General features: G+C 44.4%; 1 non-coding gene across 1 annotated transcript; it reads left to right on the top strand.

The window, feature by feature from the left end:
- Positions 1-14,378: 14,378 nt before the first annotated feature.
- On the top strand, positions 14,379-14,484 carry LOC144950893 (U6 spliceosomal RNA). Its single transcript, XR_013640425.1, has one exon. It is a non-coding gene; the product is annotated as a U6 spliceosomal RNA (small nuclear RNA).
- Positions 14,485-21,166: the final 6,682 nt, after the last annotated feature.

The raw sequence follows: 21,166 nt of genomic DNA, 5'->3' as shown, positions 1-21,166 counted from the left end.
AGTGGGTTTGATGATGATGATCGTCATCATCATCATCGTCATCATCATCGTCATCATCAGCATCGTCATCATCAGCATCGTCATCATCGTCGTCATCATCATCATCGTCATCATCATCATCGTCATCATCATCATCGTCATCATCATCGTCGTCATCATCGTCATTATCAGCATCGTCATCATCAGCATCGTCATCATCGTCGTCATCATCATCATCGTCATCATCATCATCGTCATCATCATCATCGTCATCATCAGCATCATCATCATCATCGTCATCATTATCGTCATCATCGTCGTCATCATCATCGTCATCATCATCGTCATCATCTTCTTCTTCCTAGCGTTGTTCCCGCTGTGGCACAGGGTCCGTTTTCGGCATTGTCTTCTCCGTTTGGCTCGGTCCAGGGCATCTTCAGGGGATGCGTTGACCCTCTTCATGTCTTCCTTTATTCGATCCATCATCCATCGCTTCTTCGGGCGTCCACGTGGACGGCGGCCCTCTGGCTCAGCACGCACGACAGTCTTGGCCACCGATGACTCTTCACTTCGCATCACGTGGCCGTACCACCGAAGCCTTGCCTAGATTTGAAGCTTTCGTGACTGCAAGGATTCATATTCTTAGGTTTTTTCGGTAAAGTCACGTAGGTAAAAAATTTAAATTAATAAAAGTAAAATAAATAAAAATAAAAATCACGACGTTTCGGAGGCAACACAAGCTTCCGTCTTCAGGTGGAACCGTCACAGCCACGACAGCTGTATCAAGTAAATGAGAGATTCCAAGAGCTACCACTCCGTATATATAATGGTTGAAGAGGGGAAGGGCCAAGTACGGCACACTTTTTATTAATATGACGGTTCCACCTGAAGACGGAAGCTTGTATTGCCGCCGAAACGTCGTGATTTTATTTTTATTTTACTTTTATTAATTTTAAATTTTTTACCTACGTTACTTTACCGAAAAAAACTAAGAATATGAATATTTGCAGTCACGAAAGCTTCAAATCTAGAAGGGTGCTAAACGTTAAACCACTGCAAAGCCCCCCCCCCCCCCCCCGCAAAAGTGAATATCGCTGAGTGAAAAGTCACGGGTGGCGTTATTCTGGACAGATGCTGCACTGTGCTTTCTTAAAATCCAAGGAGGAGAAATAGAATTGAAGAAAAATAACACAAAAATGTAACATATTCCTGGCACCAAATCCATCGCACACCGCTGCCAGAGGCGATAGGGCCCCAATCGGCACACACACACAGGGTTTTTGAGAAATGCCCGTTGAGCTCCGTGGGTGCGAGATTCATGCGGTAATTTCGCTGCGCTATTCCACGGCGCCAAATGAGAAGGAGGGCACGGGGTTCTTTTTTGTTCCGTTGCGAAGCACTGCCAAATGAAAAAAAAAGAAACTGCATGGCGGGCCAAGAAAGTGTCGACCCGAGGGACGTGTTCCCAATGTTTTAGAACAAAAATAATGAAGTTAAAATAATCCGAGAATTGAGATGCGAAATTTCAGACGAACCGAATGTTTTGGTTGCGTTGTTTCGTAATGATCGGAAAATTCTAGATTTGAAGCTTTCGTGACTGCCAGGATTCATACTCTTAGTTTTTTTCGGTAAAGTCACGTAGGTAAAAAATAAAATTAAAAATTAATAAAAGTTATAATAGAAATAAAATAAAATAATGAATCACGACGTTTCGGAGGCAACACAAGTCTCCGTCATCAGGTGGGACCGTCACAGCCAGATTTACTGTATCGATATAGGAAATCTAGCTGTGACGGTCCCACCTGATGACGGAGACTTGTGTTGCCTCCGAAACGTCGTGAATTATTATTTTATTTCTATTATTACTTTTATAAAAAAAAATATTTAATTTTTTACCTACGCGACTTTTACCGAAAAAACCTAAGAGTATGATCGGAAAATGTCACGTCACCGGGCGTGATGTCACTTCCGTGATGCATTAAGGAAGTGATGTCACTATTTGTTGTCATTTCTTTGATTACCCAGAATCAGAAGATTTGTTCACACTGGAGAAATGCGATGAGCTATGAAGCCCTTTTTCACAGATGTCCAGGAAGGGATGGGTCAGAACGTTACACGAACTTACAATGCAATAACACGATAGGAGTACAAAGTATAGGAACGGTAGATACATCGCTTAAAAAAATATATATATACAAATAAAACTAAATTGTTTATTTTATCTTACGAGATAAAGGCCACTGAGGTGTTCACTTATTTTTCAGAAGCGACCTGGGCACAAATGATAGCTCAACGAAGTGGCTCAGCGTCACGTGGACATGTATAGCAGCCAAATACTCTAAACGCGTGATGTCCATTCTAAATGTGGTGGGGGGAAAAAAACTGAAGGACCCCGAAATAAAAATACACACGAACCCACGGGGAGAGAGACACGCAAACTCCAAATATACAGCAGCAGCAGGCGTCAGGGTCTGTGGATCGAACCCACGACCTCCTGCATACCGGGCGAGGTAGTTAACATATCCTAGCCACCGTGATGATGATGAGAGAGAGAGACACACAGGCAAACTCCAAATATACAGCAGCAGGCGTCAGGGTCGGGATCTAACCCACGACCTCCTATAGACCAGGCGAGGTAGTTAACATCTCCTAGCCACCGTGATGATGAGAGAGAGAGAGACACGCAAACTCCAAATATACAGCAGCAGGCGTCAGGGTCGGGATCTAACCCACGACCTCCTGTACATCAGGCGAGGTAGTTGACATCTAGCCACCGTGATGATGATGAGAGAGAGACACAGGCAAACTACAAATATACAGCAGCAGGCGTCAGGGTCGGGATCTAACCCACGACCTCCTGTACACCAGGCGAGGTAGTTAACATCTCCTAGCCACCGTGATGATGATGATGATGACAGAGAGTGAGACACGCAAACTCCAAATATACAGCAGCAGGCATCATGGTAGGGATAGAACCCACGACCTCCTGCGTACCAGGCGAGGTAGTTAACATCTCCTAGTCACCGTGATGATGATGACGAGAGAGAGACACGTAAACTACAAATATACAACAGCGGGCGTCAGGGTCGGGGTCTAACCCACGACCTGTACACCAAGCGAGGTAGTTAACATCTCCTAGCCAGTGCTGATTGCTACCATATTCCACGTGGATAGTGAGGCCTCACCTCACAGCTCGCCCAATATCCTGATCCTGCTGCTGCTGCTAGGCAGGCCACATATTTCAAACAGCCGCCAGCGATGTATACAAATGGGAAAAATGTAATGATATTTTTTTTCTTACAATTTCAAATATATGAATGTTATTTGGGAAGGAGGTGGGGGGGGGGGGCACCCATGGGAGTATACGTAACACGGAGGTGATGGGGATTTCCTTGGTCCTCAATTTTTTCGGAAAAATTCTGGGAAATCGCCCCGAGCCAGGATACTCCGTTGACACATTCCTCAATCACGCCGTGGCTTTAAAAAAAAAAAGGAAAGAAAAATAGATACTAGGCGACGTTTCGGGCGATGACCCTTCTTCATAGCACACAAATAGAGACCAGAAAGTGAACACAAATAATAATTTTGAATTATGAAACGCCCTTCATAACGAAACTTCAAAAGCGCAGTGCACAACCACAACAACAACTCACAACGAAATGCAATACACGCTGATGATGATAATAACAGCAATAACTACACTCACAAACGTAGATACAATGGAGAACTACGATACAAACCCATGAACACGATTGCGCAAGCCACAGTTTGTATAAAATCCAATCAAACTACAGGCAGAGCCATGCACTGAATAGAAATAGGTTTTCAAGCCGGATTTTCAAGTGCTGACGGTCACAGTTTTTGATGTGTGGGGGTTGTGCGTGTTGGTGGGGGGGGGTAATGTAGCGGTTTCCGCGCTGTGCTACGTTGTTGCTGCTGCTGTTGCTGCTGCTGCTGCTGTTGCTGCTGCCGCTGTCGCTGCTGTCGCTGCTGCTGCCCTCTAGAGATCCAGGAGGGAGTCACACGGGGGGGGGGGCATTCTTACCGGGGTGCCCGAACCACCTCGACTGACTCGTGTCGATGTTCGACACAAGCGGAATTCCCCGTGCTCCGAAAATGTGACGTCACAAAGTGTGCTTGCGTTGTGGCCGAAACGTCGTGAGAATTGTATTTTATTATGTTTTAATTTTTATTATTTTATTATTTCCCTTCTACGTGGCTTTACCGAAAGAACCAAGAAGATGATTGCCTACGATCGTGATGGAGCTCGACATTTATTTGTGTTGGCTACACGTCCGTGGCCACCACCCCACCACCCCCATCTCCCGCCTTGTTGAATTTAGTTTCAAGCGAGTGTCCTCTCACCCCCCCCCCTCCAGCACATTGCCTGCCCTGACCCCCGCAAATGGTTCCGAGAAACGAGTGTGGTTAGGAATGATGAACGTCTAAAATTTGAACCGGGTGAGGTGTCCCCCTCGCAAGCGAATACAAATAAACTCAAAGTTCGGTTTGACCTCGCCGCAAATTCGTGTGACGCTTTTCGTTCACGCTCGCTTCTTACCCTCGGAAACCCGACATTTGTGTACGACCAACGATATATATATTCTTGGTTCTTTAGGTAAAGTCACGTAGATACAAAATAAAAAATACTAAATTATTTTAATTTCATTTCTTTTTGGTATTTTAATAGTATTTTTTTAATTCCATTTAAATTTTGTTCTTTTTTTAATTCTATCTCCGTGACTTTACCGAAAGAACCAAGAATATGAATTCCTGCGGTCACGAAAGTTTTAAGTCGAAATTTTTACGACCACCGAGTTTAGAAAGGCGCCTTTTAGATCGTTGCGAGGTTACAACGCGCCTACGAAATTCGATCGGTGTTACGTCACATTTGGCAGATTCGTACAACGTGATAATTCACCAATATACTCTCACGCATGGCAACATTTTCACAACATTCATCAATCACTATTCAATTTCAGTTTCATTTATTTGATATAGCCCTGTGAGCCATTCGGCTCTTGAATCGGGTGCAACCGCAACAAACTAAAAGACAAAAACATGAACAAGAAAACATCCAGGAAAAAACTGCAAAGTCTTCCAGAACAAAAGCACCGTACACCAACGCTGTGCAAAAATCCCAGTGGGATGCAAGTCAAACAACAACAATCACAAGTCAACTTATATTAAAGCCATCATTCTAACTCCGTACTACAGCAAACAATAATGGCCAAACCAAAAAACTTTTCGAAATCACCAAAATAAAGCCATAAGCAATGTAACATTGATTAGCGTACCATACAGTGAGGGAAAAAAGTATTTTATCCCCTGCTGATTTTGTACGTTTGCCCACTGACAAAGAAATGATCAGTCTATAATTTTAATGGTAGGTTTATTTGAACAGTGAGAGACAGAATGACAACAACAAAATCCATAAAAACGCATGTCAAAAATGTTATAAATTGATTTGCATTTTAATTAGGGAAATAAGTATTTGACCCCCTCTCAATCAGAAAGATTTCTGGCTCCCAGGTGTCTTTCATACAGGTAACGAGCTGAGATTAGGAGCACACATGCGTTTTTCTGGATGTTGTTGTTGTTGTTATTCTGTCTCTCGCTGTTCAAATAAACCTACCATTAAAATTATAGACTGATCATTTCTTTGTCAGTGGGCAAACGTACAAAATCAGCAGGGGATCAAATACTTTTTTTCCCTCACTGTACCTGGGACATTGCCACGTGTTCGCGTGAACCCACCGGTTGAGAACCACCGTGACCTTAAGGTGTCATATTCTTAGGTTTTTTTCGGTAAAGTCACGTAGGTAAAAATGTTTAATTAATAAAAGTAAAATAAAATAAAAATAAAAATCACGACTTTACCGAAAAAACCTAAGAATGTGAATCCTTGCAGTCACGAAAGCTTCAAATCTAGAACTTAAGGTGTCACTCACGTATCACCGGAACCCGAGGAAACTCTTTTCACCGTTGTGCGTTTTGGACGGCGTGTTTGCGATTACGTTCTTCAATCATAATCCTCGCTTCGCTTAAAATATTTAAAAGATAATTGTGTCACCTTCTCTTACATCGGCGTGATTTGTTCCCATGTTTTTCATTCTTCTTCTTCATCATTATGTATTCCTTTTTACTTCCATGTTTCTGCCGACCTTTTAATGATAGATTACGTCTGCCAGGGAAGCGATGCTTTTGTTGATGAAACCAGATTCAATAGCTTCTTAGCTCACAGGGCTCCGCCAAAATAAACTGAACTGAAAGTGCCCGCGAGAGCGAATGATCTTCTCTAGCAGCCGCAGCAGCTGCAGCCATGAGCGATCCACTGCTGGATGAACACCTCCCCATGCCATGTGCAACCGCATGGATTGGCATCTCGTAGCAAATTCACAAGAGGAACCACGCATTTTTTCCCCTTATCGAATTCAGTTGCAAGAGAGAGAGAGGGAGAGAAAACTACTCAATTTAAAGAGTCTCGATGCAATGCGGTGGGTGAATGGGAGACGTTGGATGGCCACTTAATAAAGACCGATCACGGAACAGCGGACTCCAAAGTGCCGCCTAAGCCGCAAATTTCACGACCCACCACCCCCCCCCCCTTGTCCTAGATGCGTACCGTGAATTGCTGCAGAGCATTGCGTGTGTGCGTGTGTGTGTGCGTGTGTGTGTACGTGTGTGTGTGTGCGTGTGTGTGTGCGTGTGTGTGTGTGCGTGTGTGTGCGTGCGTGTGTGTGCGTGTGCGTGTGTTTGCGTGTGTGTGTGCGTGTGTGTGTGTGCGTGTGTGTGTGTGCGTGTGTGTGCGTGTGTGTGTGTGCGTGTGTGTGTGTGTGCGTGTGTGTGTGTCTGTGCGTGTGTGTGTGTGCGTGTGTGTGTGTGCGTGTGTGTGCGTGTGTGTGTGCTTGTGTGCGTGTGTGTGCGTGTGTGTGCGTGTGTGTGCGTGCGTGTGTGTACAGCGTGTGTGTGTGCGTGTGTGTGTGCGTGCGTGTGTGTGCGCGCGTGTGTGTGCGTGTGTGTGTACGTGTGTGTGTGCCGTAGTGATGCTGTTGGACTTCTTTCGCACCGTACGTCGCTGCTTATTTTTTTCGTGTTTCGTTTCTAGAACTCCTTCGTGCGTTTAGTTTGTTGTCCTTCACTCACCCCCCCCCATTTCCACCCGGCCGCACCGCCAATTAAGCACGGTAGGCGAAATAAGTTCAGCATACATACACTTGCACACAGACTAACACTACCCATAGACTCAATCAACACTGCCTATAGGCTCAATCAACACTGCCTATAGACTCAATCAACACTGCCTACAGACTCAACACTGCCCATAGGCTCAACACTGACCATAGACTCAACACTGCCCATAGACTCAACACTGCCCATAGACTCAACACTGCCCATAGACTCAACACTGCCCATAGACTCAACACTACCCATAGACTCAACACTGCCCATAGACTCAACACTGCCCATAGACTCAACACTACCTACAGACTCAACACTGCCCATAGGCTCAACACTGCCCATAGACTCAACACTGCCCATAGACTCAACACTGCCAATAGACTCAACACTACCCATAGACTCAACACTACCCATAGACTCAACACTGCCTACAGAGTCAACACTGCCCATAGACTCAACACTGCCCATAGACTCAACACTGCCCATAGACTCAACACTGCCCATAGACTCAACACTGCCCATAGACTCAACACTGCCCATAGACTCAACACTGCCCATAGGCTCAACACTGCCCATAGACTCAACACTACCCATAGACTCAACACTGCCCATAGACTCAACACTGCCAATAGACTCAACACTACCCATAGACTCAACACTGCACCTCAGATTATTGCACGGTTGGCTACGTACGGTGTGAAAGAAGATCAAAATACATTCATACATAACCAACCTTGCTCATCGGTTATGGGTAAAACGAAACACGGGGAGATTTGATGGAAGAAAAAATGAGAGGCTTTAGTGCCTTTCTGGCAATAACAGAGGAGGTGTTAAGATGTCCAATCAGCAAATGGACACCCATTGCAAAGGCATCACGCCTGCATTAACCTCACATCGTGCTTGCGAAAGATTAATCAACTGCAATTCTCACAAACAACAACGACGACAACAACAAATTTCACAACAACAACAGGAACATCGCGAATGGGATTTACGCGGCGTCTGAAAGAACACCCACGATCACCACCACCACCACCACCACGACCACCACTACCACCACGACCACCACCACCACCACAACCACCACCACGACCACCACCACCACCGCCACCACAGTGCCGAAGCTTTGTGAGTTGATGTTTCACAAAGAGAGATAACCGGGAGGGAGAGAGGCGGTCTCGGGGGAAGATGGAGCTTTCCTACCTCTCCACTCTCATCTCACTCTACTGAAGAAGTGAGATGAGAGGGGAGAGGCAGGAGCCTGCGTGGAGGGGAGTAGAGTGAGATGAGAGGAGAGAGGTAGGAGAGAGCGTGGAGGGGAGTAGAGTGAGATGAAAGGAGAGAGGCAGGAGAGTGCGTGGAGGGGAGTAGAGTGAGATGAGAGGAGAGAGGCAGGAGAGAGCGTGGAGGGGGGTAGAGTGAGATGAGAGGAGAGAGGCAGGAGAGAGCGTGGAGGGGAGTAGAGTGAGATGAAAGGAGAGAGGTAGGAGAGTGCGTGGAGGGGAGTAGAGTGAGATGAGAGGAGAGAGGCAGGAGAGAGCGTGGAGGGGAGTAGAGTGAGATGAAAGGAGAGAGGTAGGAGAGTGCGTGGAGGGGGGTAGAGTGAGATGAGAGGGGAGAGGTAGGAGAGTGCGAGGAGGGGAGTAGAGTGAGATGAGAAGAGAGAGGCGGGAGAGTGCGTGGAGGGGAGTAGAGTGGGGTGAGAGGGGAGAGGTAGGAGAGTGCGTGGAGGGGAGTAGAGTGAGATGAGAGGGGAGAGGTAGGAGAGTGCGTGGAGGGGAGTAGAGTGAAATGAGAGGAGGAGAGGCAGGAGAGAGTGCGTGGAGGGGAGCAGAGCGAGGTGAGAGGGAGAAAATACGACAGGGCAAGTCAACGTGGGACCTTGAAGGCTGCGAGCGCGATCTTGGAATTGATCTGGGATTGGATTGGGAGCCTGAGAAGGCATCGTCGGAGTGATGGGTGGCGATGGGGTTGGTCTAATTTACCGGTGCGAGTTTGGCAGCCGCACAGTGTGTCACGTGCAGGTGAGAGGTGACAGATTTGGAGCGTTGCAATTGTAACTCAACTCGTCGTTATACACGCGCGCACTTACACCAATTTTTTTTTTATTAAGGGGCTGCGTTTTTGTCTTGGTGTGGTCTGGGACCATTTTGAGCTCTTGATTTACTGCCTTTCCAAAGCTTTGGAATTGATGATGCAATTTGAACTTGTATACTTTATTTGTTTATTTATTAAGGGGCGCCACGGTGGTGAGATGTTTTATTTTGCTCGCCTGGTGTGCAGGAGGTCGGGGGTTCGATCCCTACCATGATGTCTGCTGTATATTTGGAGTTTGCGTGTCTCTCTCTCTCATCATCATCATCACGGTGGCTAGGAGATGTTAACTACCTCGCCTGGTACCCAAGAGGTCGTGGGTTCGATCCAGACCCTGACGCCTGCTGCTGTAGATTTGGAGTTTGCGTGTCTCTCTCTCTCACCGTAGTCGTGTGGATTGTTCCCCCGTGTCCTCCGGTTTATTCCCCTTCACATTTAGCCACAACATGCGTTTCGACTATTTCGATTATTTTGCTGCTATACATGTCCAAATGATAAGCCATTTCTCATTCGTGACCAGGTCGCTTTTGAGCAATAAGTTAATACCTCGGTGGGCTTTGTCTGGTAGGATGGGGATGGTTTAAAATTTGACTTAAAACTTTCGTGACTGCAGGAATTCATATTCTTTCGGTAAAGTCTCGTAGATAAAAAAAATAATTTAAAATAAAGTGAACAAAAATATAAATAATATTATCTTTTTTTTCGATATACGTGACAACAACAACAGCAGCGACAACAACAACATCAACAGCAACAACAGCGACAACAACAACAGCAGCAACAACAACAGCAGCAAAAACAACAACATCAACAGCAACAATAACAACAGCAACAACAGCAGCAACAACAGCAACAACAAGAAGCATCCCGCCGTCACGCCGCGCATCTTGAGCGGATGTTGATGGACGAGTTGCCGTGAAGAACTCCCTGACCCGCCCAATCACTGGAACATCGTGTGGGGCAAAGGTTTTTAAAAAAGCGATCTTCGAAAATCACCGGATTCCCCCGGCGGTCTGAAAACAAAGATTCTGATTCTGGATACGTGGGCCACGATTCCAGTGCAGGTGAGCCATCTGATCGGGCGAGGGTGAAACAACGGGTGGAAAGTGTGGGGCTGTGTGTGATGGGCCCCGCGAAACAGCGACTAAAATAATATCAAAAATAATAACAACAACAATAAAAAAATAATAGCAAAAATAACAACAAAATAGTAACAACAATAACAACAAAAATAATAACAACAATAAAAAAAACTATTAAAAAATATTCTTAGGTTTTTTTTCGGTAAAGTCACGTAGGTAAAAACATTAAAATTAATAAAAGTAAAATAAAATAAAAATCACGACGTTTCGGAGGCAACGCAAGCTTCCGTCTTCAGGTGGAATTGCAAGAGCTACCACTCCGTTTATATAATGGTTGGAGAGGGGGGAAAGGGCCAAGTACAGCACACTTTTTATTAATATGGTAAGGTGAGGCTTAAGAGGGTGAGCCTTTGTTATGGTTTGTGACAACTAAACATGGTAAACATGGTAAACATGGTAAACCTGTAATAGTTGTCTGTCAAATAATAAATAAGATTGGTCAAATAAGTGTAGTTAAATCTTTTTTTGCATGGTTAATCACATCTTTCCAATGATTACTCAGTTTGTAACCATCATCACGGTTGAAATTATGTCTGTGTTTGGATATTTGTATGGCTTCGTGTACAAATCTAGAAATAAAAAAATTGCAAAAAATAATAACAACAATAACAACAAAAATAATAACAACAATAACAACAAAAATAATAACAAAATAACAACAACAAAATTACAACAAAAATATCAACAATAATAACAACAATAACAACAATAGTAACAACAATAATAACAACAACAACAAAAATAACAACAAAAATAATAACAATAATAATTACAACAACAACACAAATAATAACAAAATGACAACAACAACAACAACAAAAAATATATGCTGGCGGATTGTCGTCGTATTTGGCACGCGCCGTTGGAATGGCAACCCGATGCCAATGAATTTGACGTCTTCGACGTAATTTCAACGCCAGCGTGTTTCCTGCACGTGAAGGGATAAGGCATTAGCATTTATAGCGCGCTTAGAGTGCCACGTGGTCTCAAAGCCCGTTGCATATATAACATTTGAAACAACAACAACAAAAATCAAATCTGCAAATTGAATTTTTTTATTTTTTTTACAATTTTCGCAGGGAAACAAAAGAGGCGTAAATGTTGTCAATAGCTGTTGTTTAATTGCATTTGTTTGTTTGTACACAGCAGTTCATATTCGCTTAGGAATCTCGGTGAAATCACGGCTGTCTGCTCATAGTGAGAACCCAAATCATCTCATCGTATGTGTGCATGAATGCACGCATGCATTACCCTGGTCAACAAAAAAATAAATATAAATTCTGGCCTGGACTTTTGCAGCTGTTTTAGACTAATTTCAGGGTGCTGATTCCAAATCTGATCTCAGATTTGCTCTATCACATCTTATTTTTATGCTATCGGCATACCCCATTTTCATAGATTTTACCGGAAATTAACTCTGTCACTTATGATTGCAAGTTGTTTGCGAGTCAGTGATTGCTTTAGTGTTAAAATATAGTGCTGTATTTTTAGGATAGTGTGTTTATAATATCATTTAATGTACATATCCATATTTATTTAATATTTTATTGAAAATCCAAATATTTTATTGAAAATCCAATATTTCATATCTCAAAAACCTGATGTGATAGACAAAAACTGATGCCAGATTTGGAATCAGCACCCCAAAATTACCTTAAAACCGTTGGAATACCTTATGCCAGAAAAAGTGTGTTGACCAGTGTTTTCTGTGATGGACTGCACGTGTTGTTTTGTTTTTCAGTATCATCGCAATCATCGTAGTCGTCGCAATCATCATGAGCCACGGGCGATCCACTGCTGGATGGCGACTTTCACAACTGGGTGCCCACAGAGGGTCGAACTTGACACCGCTGGCACCAGCCGTGGGCAAGTTTACTCACGATTCACCGTGATGGGCTTTTGAGGCCGTCTGGAACGCTCTTCCTTCCGAGAAGATGGATTCTGGCTTAGCAATCATTGGAAGGATTTGATCAACCATTTCGGGTCTTAATTGATTGTTTTTACGCTTACGGTGACTTTCAGACCGCATTCCATTTTCTGCTCCCCCCCCCCCCCTCCTCTTTTCCGAACAAAGTTGGACTCGCCCATCTGGCCAACTCCCAAATCGCTGTCCGTGGTGCTGACGTCAAGAAAAAAACGCCACTTTTCTCAAATTTTCTTGCTGTGGATTTCACACCTGATGACGACTGCTTGTGTTGCAGTCGAAACGTCGTGATAATTGTATTGTTTTATATTTGTATTATTTCATTATTTCCCTTCTACGTGACTTTACCGAAAGAACCAAGAATATGAATCCCTGCAGTCACGAAAGCTTATAAGAAAAATTATCATCATGTTTCAGTGTAGTATTGTCGGTTCTTTTTCCACTAAAAAAAGATAGTCCTATCTCAGTGTAAGCATTTTTCTAAGCACCCTGTATTATCACTTGAAAAAAACTGACTACTTTAAACATGTTCCGAGTAGAGGGGAATCGTGAGAACATCGTCGAAATGACAGCCATCGCTTAATTTCCCCATTGCAGAGCAAAGACCCACGGCTTCTCTGCTCGTACAAATAAATAAAAGAATAAATAATTGCCCACAATCCATAAAGCAGACTCAAATGTCGGTGGCGAAAGCCTCCGTGTTAAATTGCCCATAATATCGTTTTTTTTGTTGGGTTAGAGGGCGTAAATATATCAATGTGTCGTTAAACCCGACACCACCCGACACAGTCAACTAGTAAGAATTGTCACGTAAACAGAACATGGCCAATTCGTCACTAGTACAGCACTAGTGTGTAGTGTAGTGTATAGTAGTGTAGTGTATTGTGTATAGTGTAGTGTATAGTGTAGTGTATAGTGTAGTGTATAGTGTAGTGTATAGTGTAGTGTATAGTGTAGTGCATAGTGTAGTGTATAGTGTAGTGTATAGTAGTGTAGTGTATTGTGTATAGTCGTGTAGTGTATAGTGTAGTGTATAGTGTAATGTATAGTGTAGTGTATAGTGTAGTGTATAGTAGTGCAGTGTATTGTGTATAGTCGTGTAGTGTATAGTGTAGTGTATAGTGTAGTGTATAGTGTAGTGTGTAGTAGTGTAGTGTATTGTGTATAGTCGTGTAGTGTATAGTGTAGTGTATAGTGTAATGTATAGTGTAGTGTATAGTGTAGTGTATAGTGTAGTGTATAGTAGTGTAGTGTATAGTGTAGTGTATAGTAGTGTAGTGTATAGTGTAGTATATAGTAGTGTAGTGTATAGTGTAGTGTATATTGTAGTGTATAGTGTAGTATACTAGTACAGCACTAACCGGTGTGTTGGAGAGCACATTGCTGTACATGTTGTGGCTTTATATTTAGCGAATCTGACCCCCCCCCAAAAAAAAAACCCACCTACATTATTGATGAATAGAAGCCCTTTGTTGGAGAGCAACGCTTACAACCTTTAAAATCGAAGCATTGGCCGCGGAAAGCATACGTTGTTCAACCGATAAATAATTGTGCTATCGTAATGACGATATAATTGCGTTATTACAACAGTTCTGACCGTGATTTGTGCATGTGATGCAAAATAACCTTCCCTTCAATTCTCCATACCGACCGGCTTTTGTTGTTGTTGTTGTTATTGTTGTTGCTGCTGCTGCTGTAACAAATCTGCACCAAGCCAACAGAATGCGGTGCGGTAATTTGCTGGCCAATCTGGCGGGTTACAGACTTCCTGAAAATTATTTTCAACACCCCCCCCCCCCCCAGCTACAGCCCCCCCCCCGCTCCGTAAAAATAAATACTGCCCTTGAAGAACTGACCTCAGTTCACGGCAAGTGATGAAATTACATGCCGAGGATGGGGGCGTGAGGATACGAGAGTTATCGTGCACTCGCTCGCTGAACATCTGTGTAACAAAAGGGCTTCATAGCTCATCGGATTTCTCCCAGGATTTAATAAAGATGCTGGCTCTCACCCTCTCTCTCTCTCTCTCTGTCTCTCTCTCTCTGGCTCTCTCTCTCGCTTGCTCCGACAGTACATATACTCAAATTGGAACGACACGAAGGCGATTAGCATGGCCACTACGCAAGGATGCTATGCAAATTATTTCCCTGGCTCTCTCTCTCTGGCTCTCACTCTATCTCTCTCACTATCTCTCTCTTTCTGGCTCTCTCACTATCTCTCACTCTCTCCTTAGTCTGTCTCTCTCTCTCTCTCTCTGGCTCTCTCTCTCTTTTTGATTATCGCTTTGTCTGGCTCTCTCTCTCTCTATCTCTCGCTCTCTCCCTGTCTCTCTCTGGCTCCCACTGTCTCTCTCCCTGGTTCTCTCTGTCTCTCTCTGTCTCTCTCTCTGGCTCTCTCTGTCTCTCTCTGTCTCTCTCACACTCTCTCTCTCTGGCTCCCTCTGTGTTATTCCTCGCGTCGAGAGCACACACGTGGATGCCACACTCAGCACCGCGTCGATTATTTTCTCCCCCTCATCGATGCAATCTCATGATGCGGGGAACCTGGCAGCGACCTTGACCAAACCAACTGGCGGCACATGAACACGGATAGCCCCCCCCCCCCACACACACACAATAGTCTTTAGTGCTCCCATTGAGGAATATATTTACCATGGCTGATGATGATAGCGATGGCTTGTTGGGGATGCCTTAATCCAGCAGTGATGTGACCATGGCTGATGGTGACAGTGACGGCTTGTGGGACACCTTAATCCCTAATCCAGCAGTGAAGTGACCATGGCTGATGGTGACAGTGACGGCTTGTGGGAGGCTTTAATCCAGCAGTCGATGGACCATGGCTGACGATAAATCTCGTGATAACGATGATGATGACGATGCTGACATGGGCATTACGTGAAAACAAATTCCAGACAACGCAATCAGCTCACCTGATTAATGCCAACTCGATCAATAACGTGGTAATGTGCCATTTCCACCACTGGTTGGCAGGACGACCCAAACCCCCACACCCCCCCCCCCCCCCACGTCAATCGCTTGTTCTATTAGAAGGTGACCACTGAAATCATAAATCTGAGCCGTTATCGCGCGCGTCATTACTTGCGTAACGGTTTATTTTTTTATTTCCACCAAATGTACTGAGACCACTGCACCAATATATTATTTTCTTTTACTGGGGAATTAATCAAGAGAGGAGAGATATGTATTAACTGAACGGCGAGGGGGGTGGGGTTGGGACGATGTATAATTATATCCAGGCCAGTACCATGTTTTTTAATTGCAGTTAATATAAGGGTCACACAGAGCGTATGCACCCTGTAATAAACCGCGCATGAAATCAATGTGCAATTCCGAATATATATTTTTGCCGTTCAAATAACACTTAGACGTTTCGATAACAATGCAACATTGTTTTACCATGTTTAGTTTGTTTCTTTTTTCACACTATTGTTATGTAGGCCAGGCTTAGTCACAAACCGTACCTCTCCATAACAAAGGCTCAGCCTCTTAAGCCTCACCTTTACCATATTAATAAAAGTGTGCCGTACTTGGCCCTTCCCCCTCTCCAACCATTATATATACGGAGTGGTAGCTCTTGCAATCTCGCATTTACTGGATACAGCTGTCGTGGCTGTGACGGTTCCACCTGAAGACGGAAGCTTGTGTTGCCTCCGAAACGTCGTGATTTTATTTTATTTTACTTTTATTAATTGTAATGTTTTACCTACGTGACTTTACCGAAAAAACCTAAGAATATGAATCCTTGCAGTCACGAAAGCTTCAAATCTAGAATTAATGCAACATTGGCAACCGGTGTTTCTGCGGCTACGTAGGGACAATTGAAACAACAACAGCAACAACAATATATATGGCCTCAAAAGACTTTTAGGTGAAAATTGCTTTTATTGAGTAGCACCCATAAAGGCCGTTGGTTACACATCGCACCTGGTACTCATTTGAGGCTGAATCGACCTACGGGAGGCCCAGATCGTCACCGGTGTTGGTCGTGTACGGGAATCGAACTCGGGTCTCCGGATTCGAAGTGCACATCCGTGACCGTTACGGCCACCGCTCCCCACATACACAGAAGTACGTACAAACACAAACACACACAGATAGACCAAGAAACAGAGCAATAATCAATAGGAGTGTTTGCATGCCAACACTGCGTCACCCTGCGCCGCACTGGGACAGCTTTCGCCGGGAGGTCCCCTAGGATAAAAAATAAATACACAGCTGGGAATGTTTGAGATGAGATGTGATGTGAACAATTTTGAGTTGCTGGGGCAATTAATGTGTTGAACGTTTGTTGATGCTTCATGACACATGTGGGTCAGTCGTTGTGGGCTTTGCCGTGGTGGCTATGAGATGTTAACTACCTCGCCTGGTCTACAAGAGGTCGTGGGTTCGATCATGACTCTGACTACTGCTGCTGTATATTTGGAATGTGCGTGCCTCTCTCTCTCTCATCATCATCATCATCACGGTGGCTAGGAGATGTTAACTACCTCGCCTGGTATACAGGAGGTTGTGGGTTCGATCCCAACCCTGACGCCCGCTGTATATTTGGAGTTTGCGTGCCTCTCTTTTCATCATCATCATCATCATCACGGTGGCTAAGAGATGTTAACTACCTCGCCAGGTATACAGGAGGTCCTGGGTTCGATCCCGACCCTGATGCCTGCTGTATATTTGGAGTTTGCGTACCTCACTCTCATCATCATCATCACGGTGGCTAGGAGATGTTAACTACCTCGCCTGGTACACAGGAGGTCGCGGGTTTGATCCCGACCCTAACGTCTTTATATTTTGAGTTTGCATGTTCTCCCCGTGGTCGCGTGGATTTTTTTTTCTCCGGGTGGTCCGGTCTGTCCCTCCACGTTTAGAAACAACATCACGCGTTTAGAGAATTTGACTGCCAGAGATTTGGAAGCGACAAGCCACTTCGTTGGGCTATCATTTGTGGCCAGGTCGCTTCTGAAAAACAGTTACATAGCTCAGTGGGCCTCACCTGGTAAAAATAGAAATCGTAGATATGTTCCATCTCACGTGGCTTTACCAGATTGAACTATCTTTGCGCTTTCTTGGTTCTTTCGGTAAAGTCACGTAGAAGGGAAATAAAAAAAATAAAAAATTTTTATTATGTTTTATTTTTATTACTTTATTATTTCCCTTCTACGTGACTTTACCGAAAGAACCAAGAAGATGAATCCCTGTAGTCACGAAAGCTTTAAATCGAAATTTATCTTTGCGCTGTGAATATATATTTATCCCATTGGAACCTCGTTTGCCAGTAAAAAAAATGATAATTGTTTTTTTACCCTTTTATCTGGCAACAAAACTGACAATACCTGCATCTGGTCCAAACCATGTGAGACTAGGCTCGAAGGAAAGGTGTCTCGGGTGTGGACCAATCAACTTCAAGGACAGTGCATACATTATCAGAGTTATGTTTTTGTTTGCATTATGACTGCAGGTATTGTGGTCTATGCAAACATGACTCCTCGTAAAAAAGGTGTCAGTTTTGTTGCCAGATAAAAGGCTCAAAAAACAATTATCATATATATTTATCGGAAACATAAAATGCAATTCCTTCGCCTTATCCAAAGGATAATGTGCTGGCACTTTTCGCATTGGCAGTGCAAACAGGGCGATTGTCAGTCGCATCCAATGTTGACTGTGTGCGTTGTGAGCTCCGCGTCTGTGTGCGCGTCAACATTGGGTCTTCACTCACTCGGGTCAATCGAAGCTTTCAGCGCTTAGCGTACAGCTCGTGCACCCACGGAACTGAGCTGCGGTAAATATGCGAGGTGGAGAGTAGGACATGTTAGTCTCCAACGAGACCTAAACTTCGATTTAAATCTTTCGTGACTGCAGGGATTCATCTTCTTGGTTCTTTCGGTAAAGTCACGTAGAAGGGAAATAATAAAATAATACAAATAAAACATGTAATTCTCACGACGTTTCGGCCACAACGCAAGCAGCCGTCCTCAGGTGAAGAACAGGGCTGTCGGAAAGACAGCGTCTAATTCTCACGAAACGTCGTGAGAATTGTTATTTTTATGTTTAATTTTTATTATTTTATTATTTCCCTTCTACGTGACTTTACCGAAAGAACCAAGAAGATGAGACCTAAACTATTGATGAACTCCGTGTAACACGTAGCAGGGTCTTCGCGACCAACATTATCCGTAATAGAGTTGTTGTTTTTTTTGTTTGGGTTGGATCGCGTGAGTATGAACAGGTGTCGTTAAAACCCGCCACCACCCGACACAGCCAATTAGTAAGGTTTGTCACGTAAACAGAACGTGGCCAATTCGTTACTAATTCTAGATTTTAAGCTTTCGTGACTGCAAGTATTCATATTCTTAGGTTATTTCGGTAAAGTCACGTAGGTAAAAAAAAAATTAATAAAAGTAAAATAAAAAATAAAATAAAACTCGCGACGTTTTGGAGGCAACACAAGCTTCCGTCTTCAGGTGGAACCGTCACAGCACGCTTGCTGTATCAAGTAAATGAGATTCCAAGAGATACTACCCCGTATATATACTGGTTGAGGGGGGGGATGGGCCAGGAACGGCCCACTTTTTATTATTATGGTAAGGTGCGGCTTGAGACTACGGCTAGTCTACATAACAAAGAACTGAGCCTTTGTTATATTTTACTTTTATTAATTAAAAAAAATTACCTACGTGACTTTACCGAAAGAACCTAAGAATAATTCGTTACTAGTACAGCACACCGGTGTGTTGGAGAGTTAACCCACAGCAACATTTACGATTCGAGTAATTGCAACGAGCATCATCAGGCAACAGCCAACTCTGGATATTGCTGAACAATTTTCTCTACCAGGTAAAGCCCAACCGTGAGCTTTTGGATTGTGTTCAGAGGCGTTGTTGTCATTCCCCCGCACGCCCGGATGAGCACGGTTTGCTACGTGGGGTGCAAAAGAAGTTCAGCAAAAACACAGATGATGGCTCATCGTCTTGGTTCTTTCGGTAAAGTCACGTAGAAGGGAAGCAGCCACATGAGGACGGCTGCTTGCGTTGTGGCCGAAACGTCGTGAGATTTTTTTATTATGTTTTATTTTTATTATTTTATTATTTCCCTTCTACGTGACTTTACCGAAAGAACCAAGAAGATGTAACCCTGCAGTCACGAAAGCTTTAAATCGAAAGATGATGGCTCATCAAAGTGTCTTATATCATCATCATCATCACCACACGTGGGAATTCACAGTAGTAGCCCGATAATCCACACACACACGTTTCCAAATGTGGAGGGCAAATCCGGAGAAGGATCCATGAAATCACCAGCAGCGGTTCAGAGGAGACTTGGCCACACGTGACGATAGCTGATCATCGAAGTGGCATCATCATCATCATCATCATTTCTAGATTTGAAGCTTTCGTGACTGCAAGGATTCATATTCTTAGGTTTTTTTCGGTAAAGTCACGTAGGTAAAAAAATTTAAATTAATAAAAGTAAAATAAAAGCAACCGCACCTTTACATCAGCCGCACCCTAACAACTCTTGGAACCTCCCATTTCAACGAGTCTACACAACAAAGGCTCATTCCTAGCAGCGTGCTTCAGCCGCACCGAACCTCACAATGGCTCCTCCCACCCTCAACCAGTATATATACAAGGACTGATTTCGTGGAATTTATCTTACTTGATGCAGCAGTCGTTGCTGTGACGGTTCCAACTGAAGACGTAAGCTTGTGTTGCCTCCGAAACGTCGTGATTTTTCTTCTTCTTGGTTCTTTCGGTAAAGTCACGTAGAAGGGAAGTAATAAAATAATAAAAATAAAACATAAGAAAAAAATTCTCACGACGTTTCGGCCACAACGCAAGAAGCTGGCGGGGGCTGACAGTTGTCCGTGTGTCCCGGTGGAGCCTCCAAGGAAATCTGAGCTGTGAGCGTCGTTGATCCATTACGTGTTGTTGTTGTAGTTCGACTTGCATCCCACTGGGATTTTTGCACGCAGCGTTGGTGTACACGGTGTTTTTTTCTGCAATCTTTCGCTGTCTTTTCTTGGATTTTCTGTTTGCACTCAGTCACATATTCACTTTAAGATGTTTTTGTTCATGTTGTTTGTTTGTTGCGGTTGCACCCGATTCAAGAGCCGAATGGCTCACAGGGCTCTCTATACTTAATACATGAACTTGAACGTGTGTGTGGTGGGCCGGGGCGGGGGGGTTAACGGATCGGCGTGAGAAGCTGTCTCAACCTCGATGACCACGAAGTCGTTCTCTCGTCGACATGTGCCGGTTATCGTCTGTTGTAAAGTAGCCACCACCCCACCCCCAACTCAGATGTCACTGCCGCTGCTCACGCTGCTGTTGCTGCTGCTGCTACTGCTGCTGCTACTGCTGCAGCAGCAGCTTTATCTCGGCCGTGTCAGACCCATTTATCCCCTGCTCCCTCTCCCAGCCAAACAATCGCTGCTTGGGGCGGGCGGGGAAGGAGGGGGGGGGAGGAGAGGGGGGTTACGTGGTGGTGCTGGGGGCATGCCGGATTACACGACTCGCTGCTCGCCTGTCTGGGACTTTATATATACACACACACACAAAAGACAAAGATACAGATCCCCCGTGTAGCCTTAACAGACTGTAGGGGCAAGTGTTGTTTGCGAGCACCTATGAAGGCCGGCGCGGCACACGAGGGGGTGGGTGGCCAACACCACGCCCGACCGCCTTTGTCTCCCCAGTGGCGATGTTTACACACCGCACCAGGTACTCATTTGAGGCTGAGTCGACCTAGGGGAGGCCCAGGACCGGTTCGGATAATCGTCACTGGTGTTGGCCGTGAGCGGGAATCGAACCTGGATCGCCGGGTTCATA

Source organism: Lampetra fluviatilis, chromosome 59 (genome assembly GCF_964198595.1).
Source record: "Lampetra fluviatilis chromosome 59, kcLamFluv1.1, whole genome shotgun sequence".
Taxonomy (NCBI): Eukaryota; Metazoa; Chordata; class Hyperoartia; order Petromyzontiformes; family Petromyzontidae; genus Lampetra; species Lampetra fluviatilis.
Note: the sequence above shows the minus strand (reverse complement) of the source record. Positions and strands in the feature narration are given on the sequence as shown.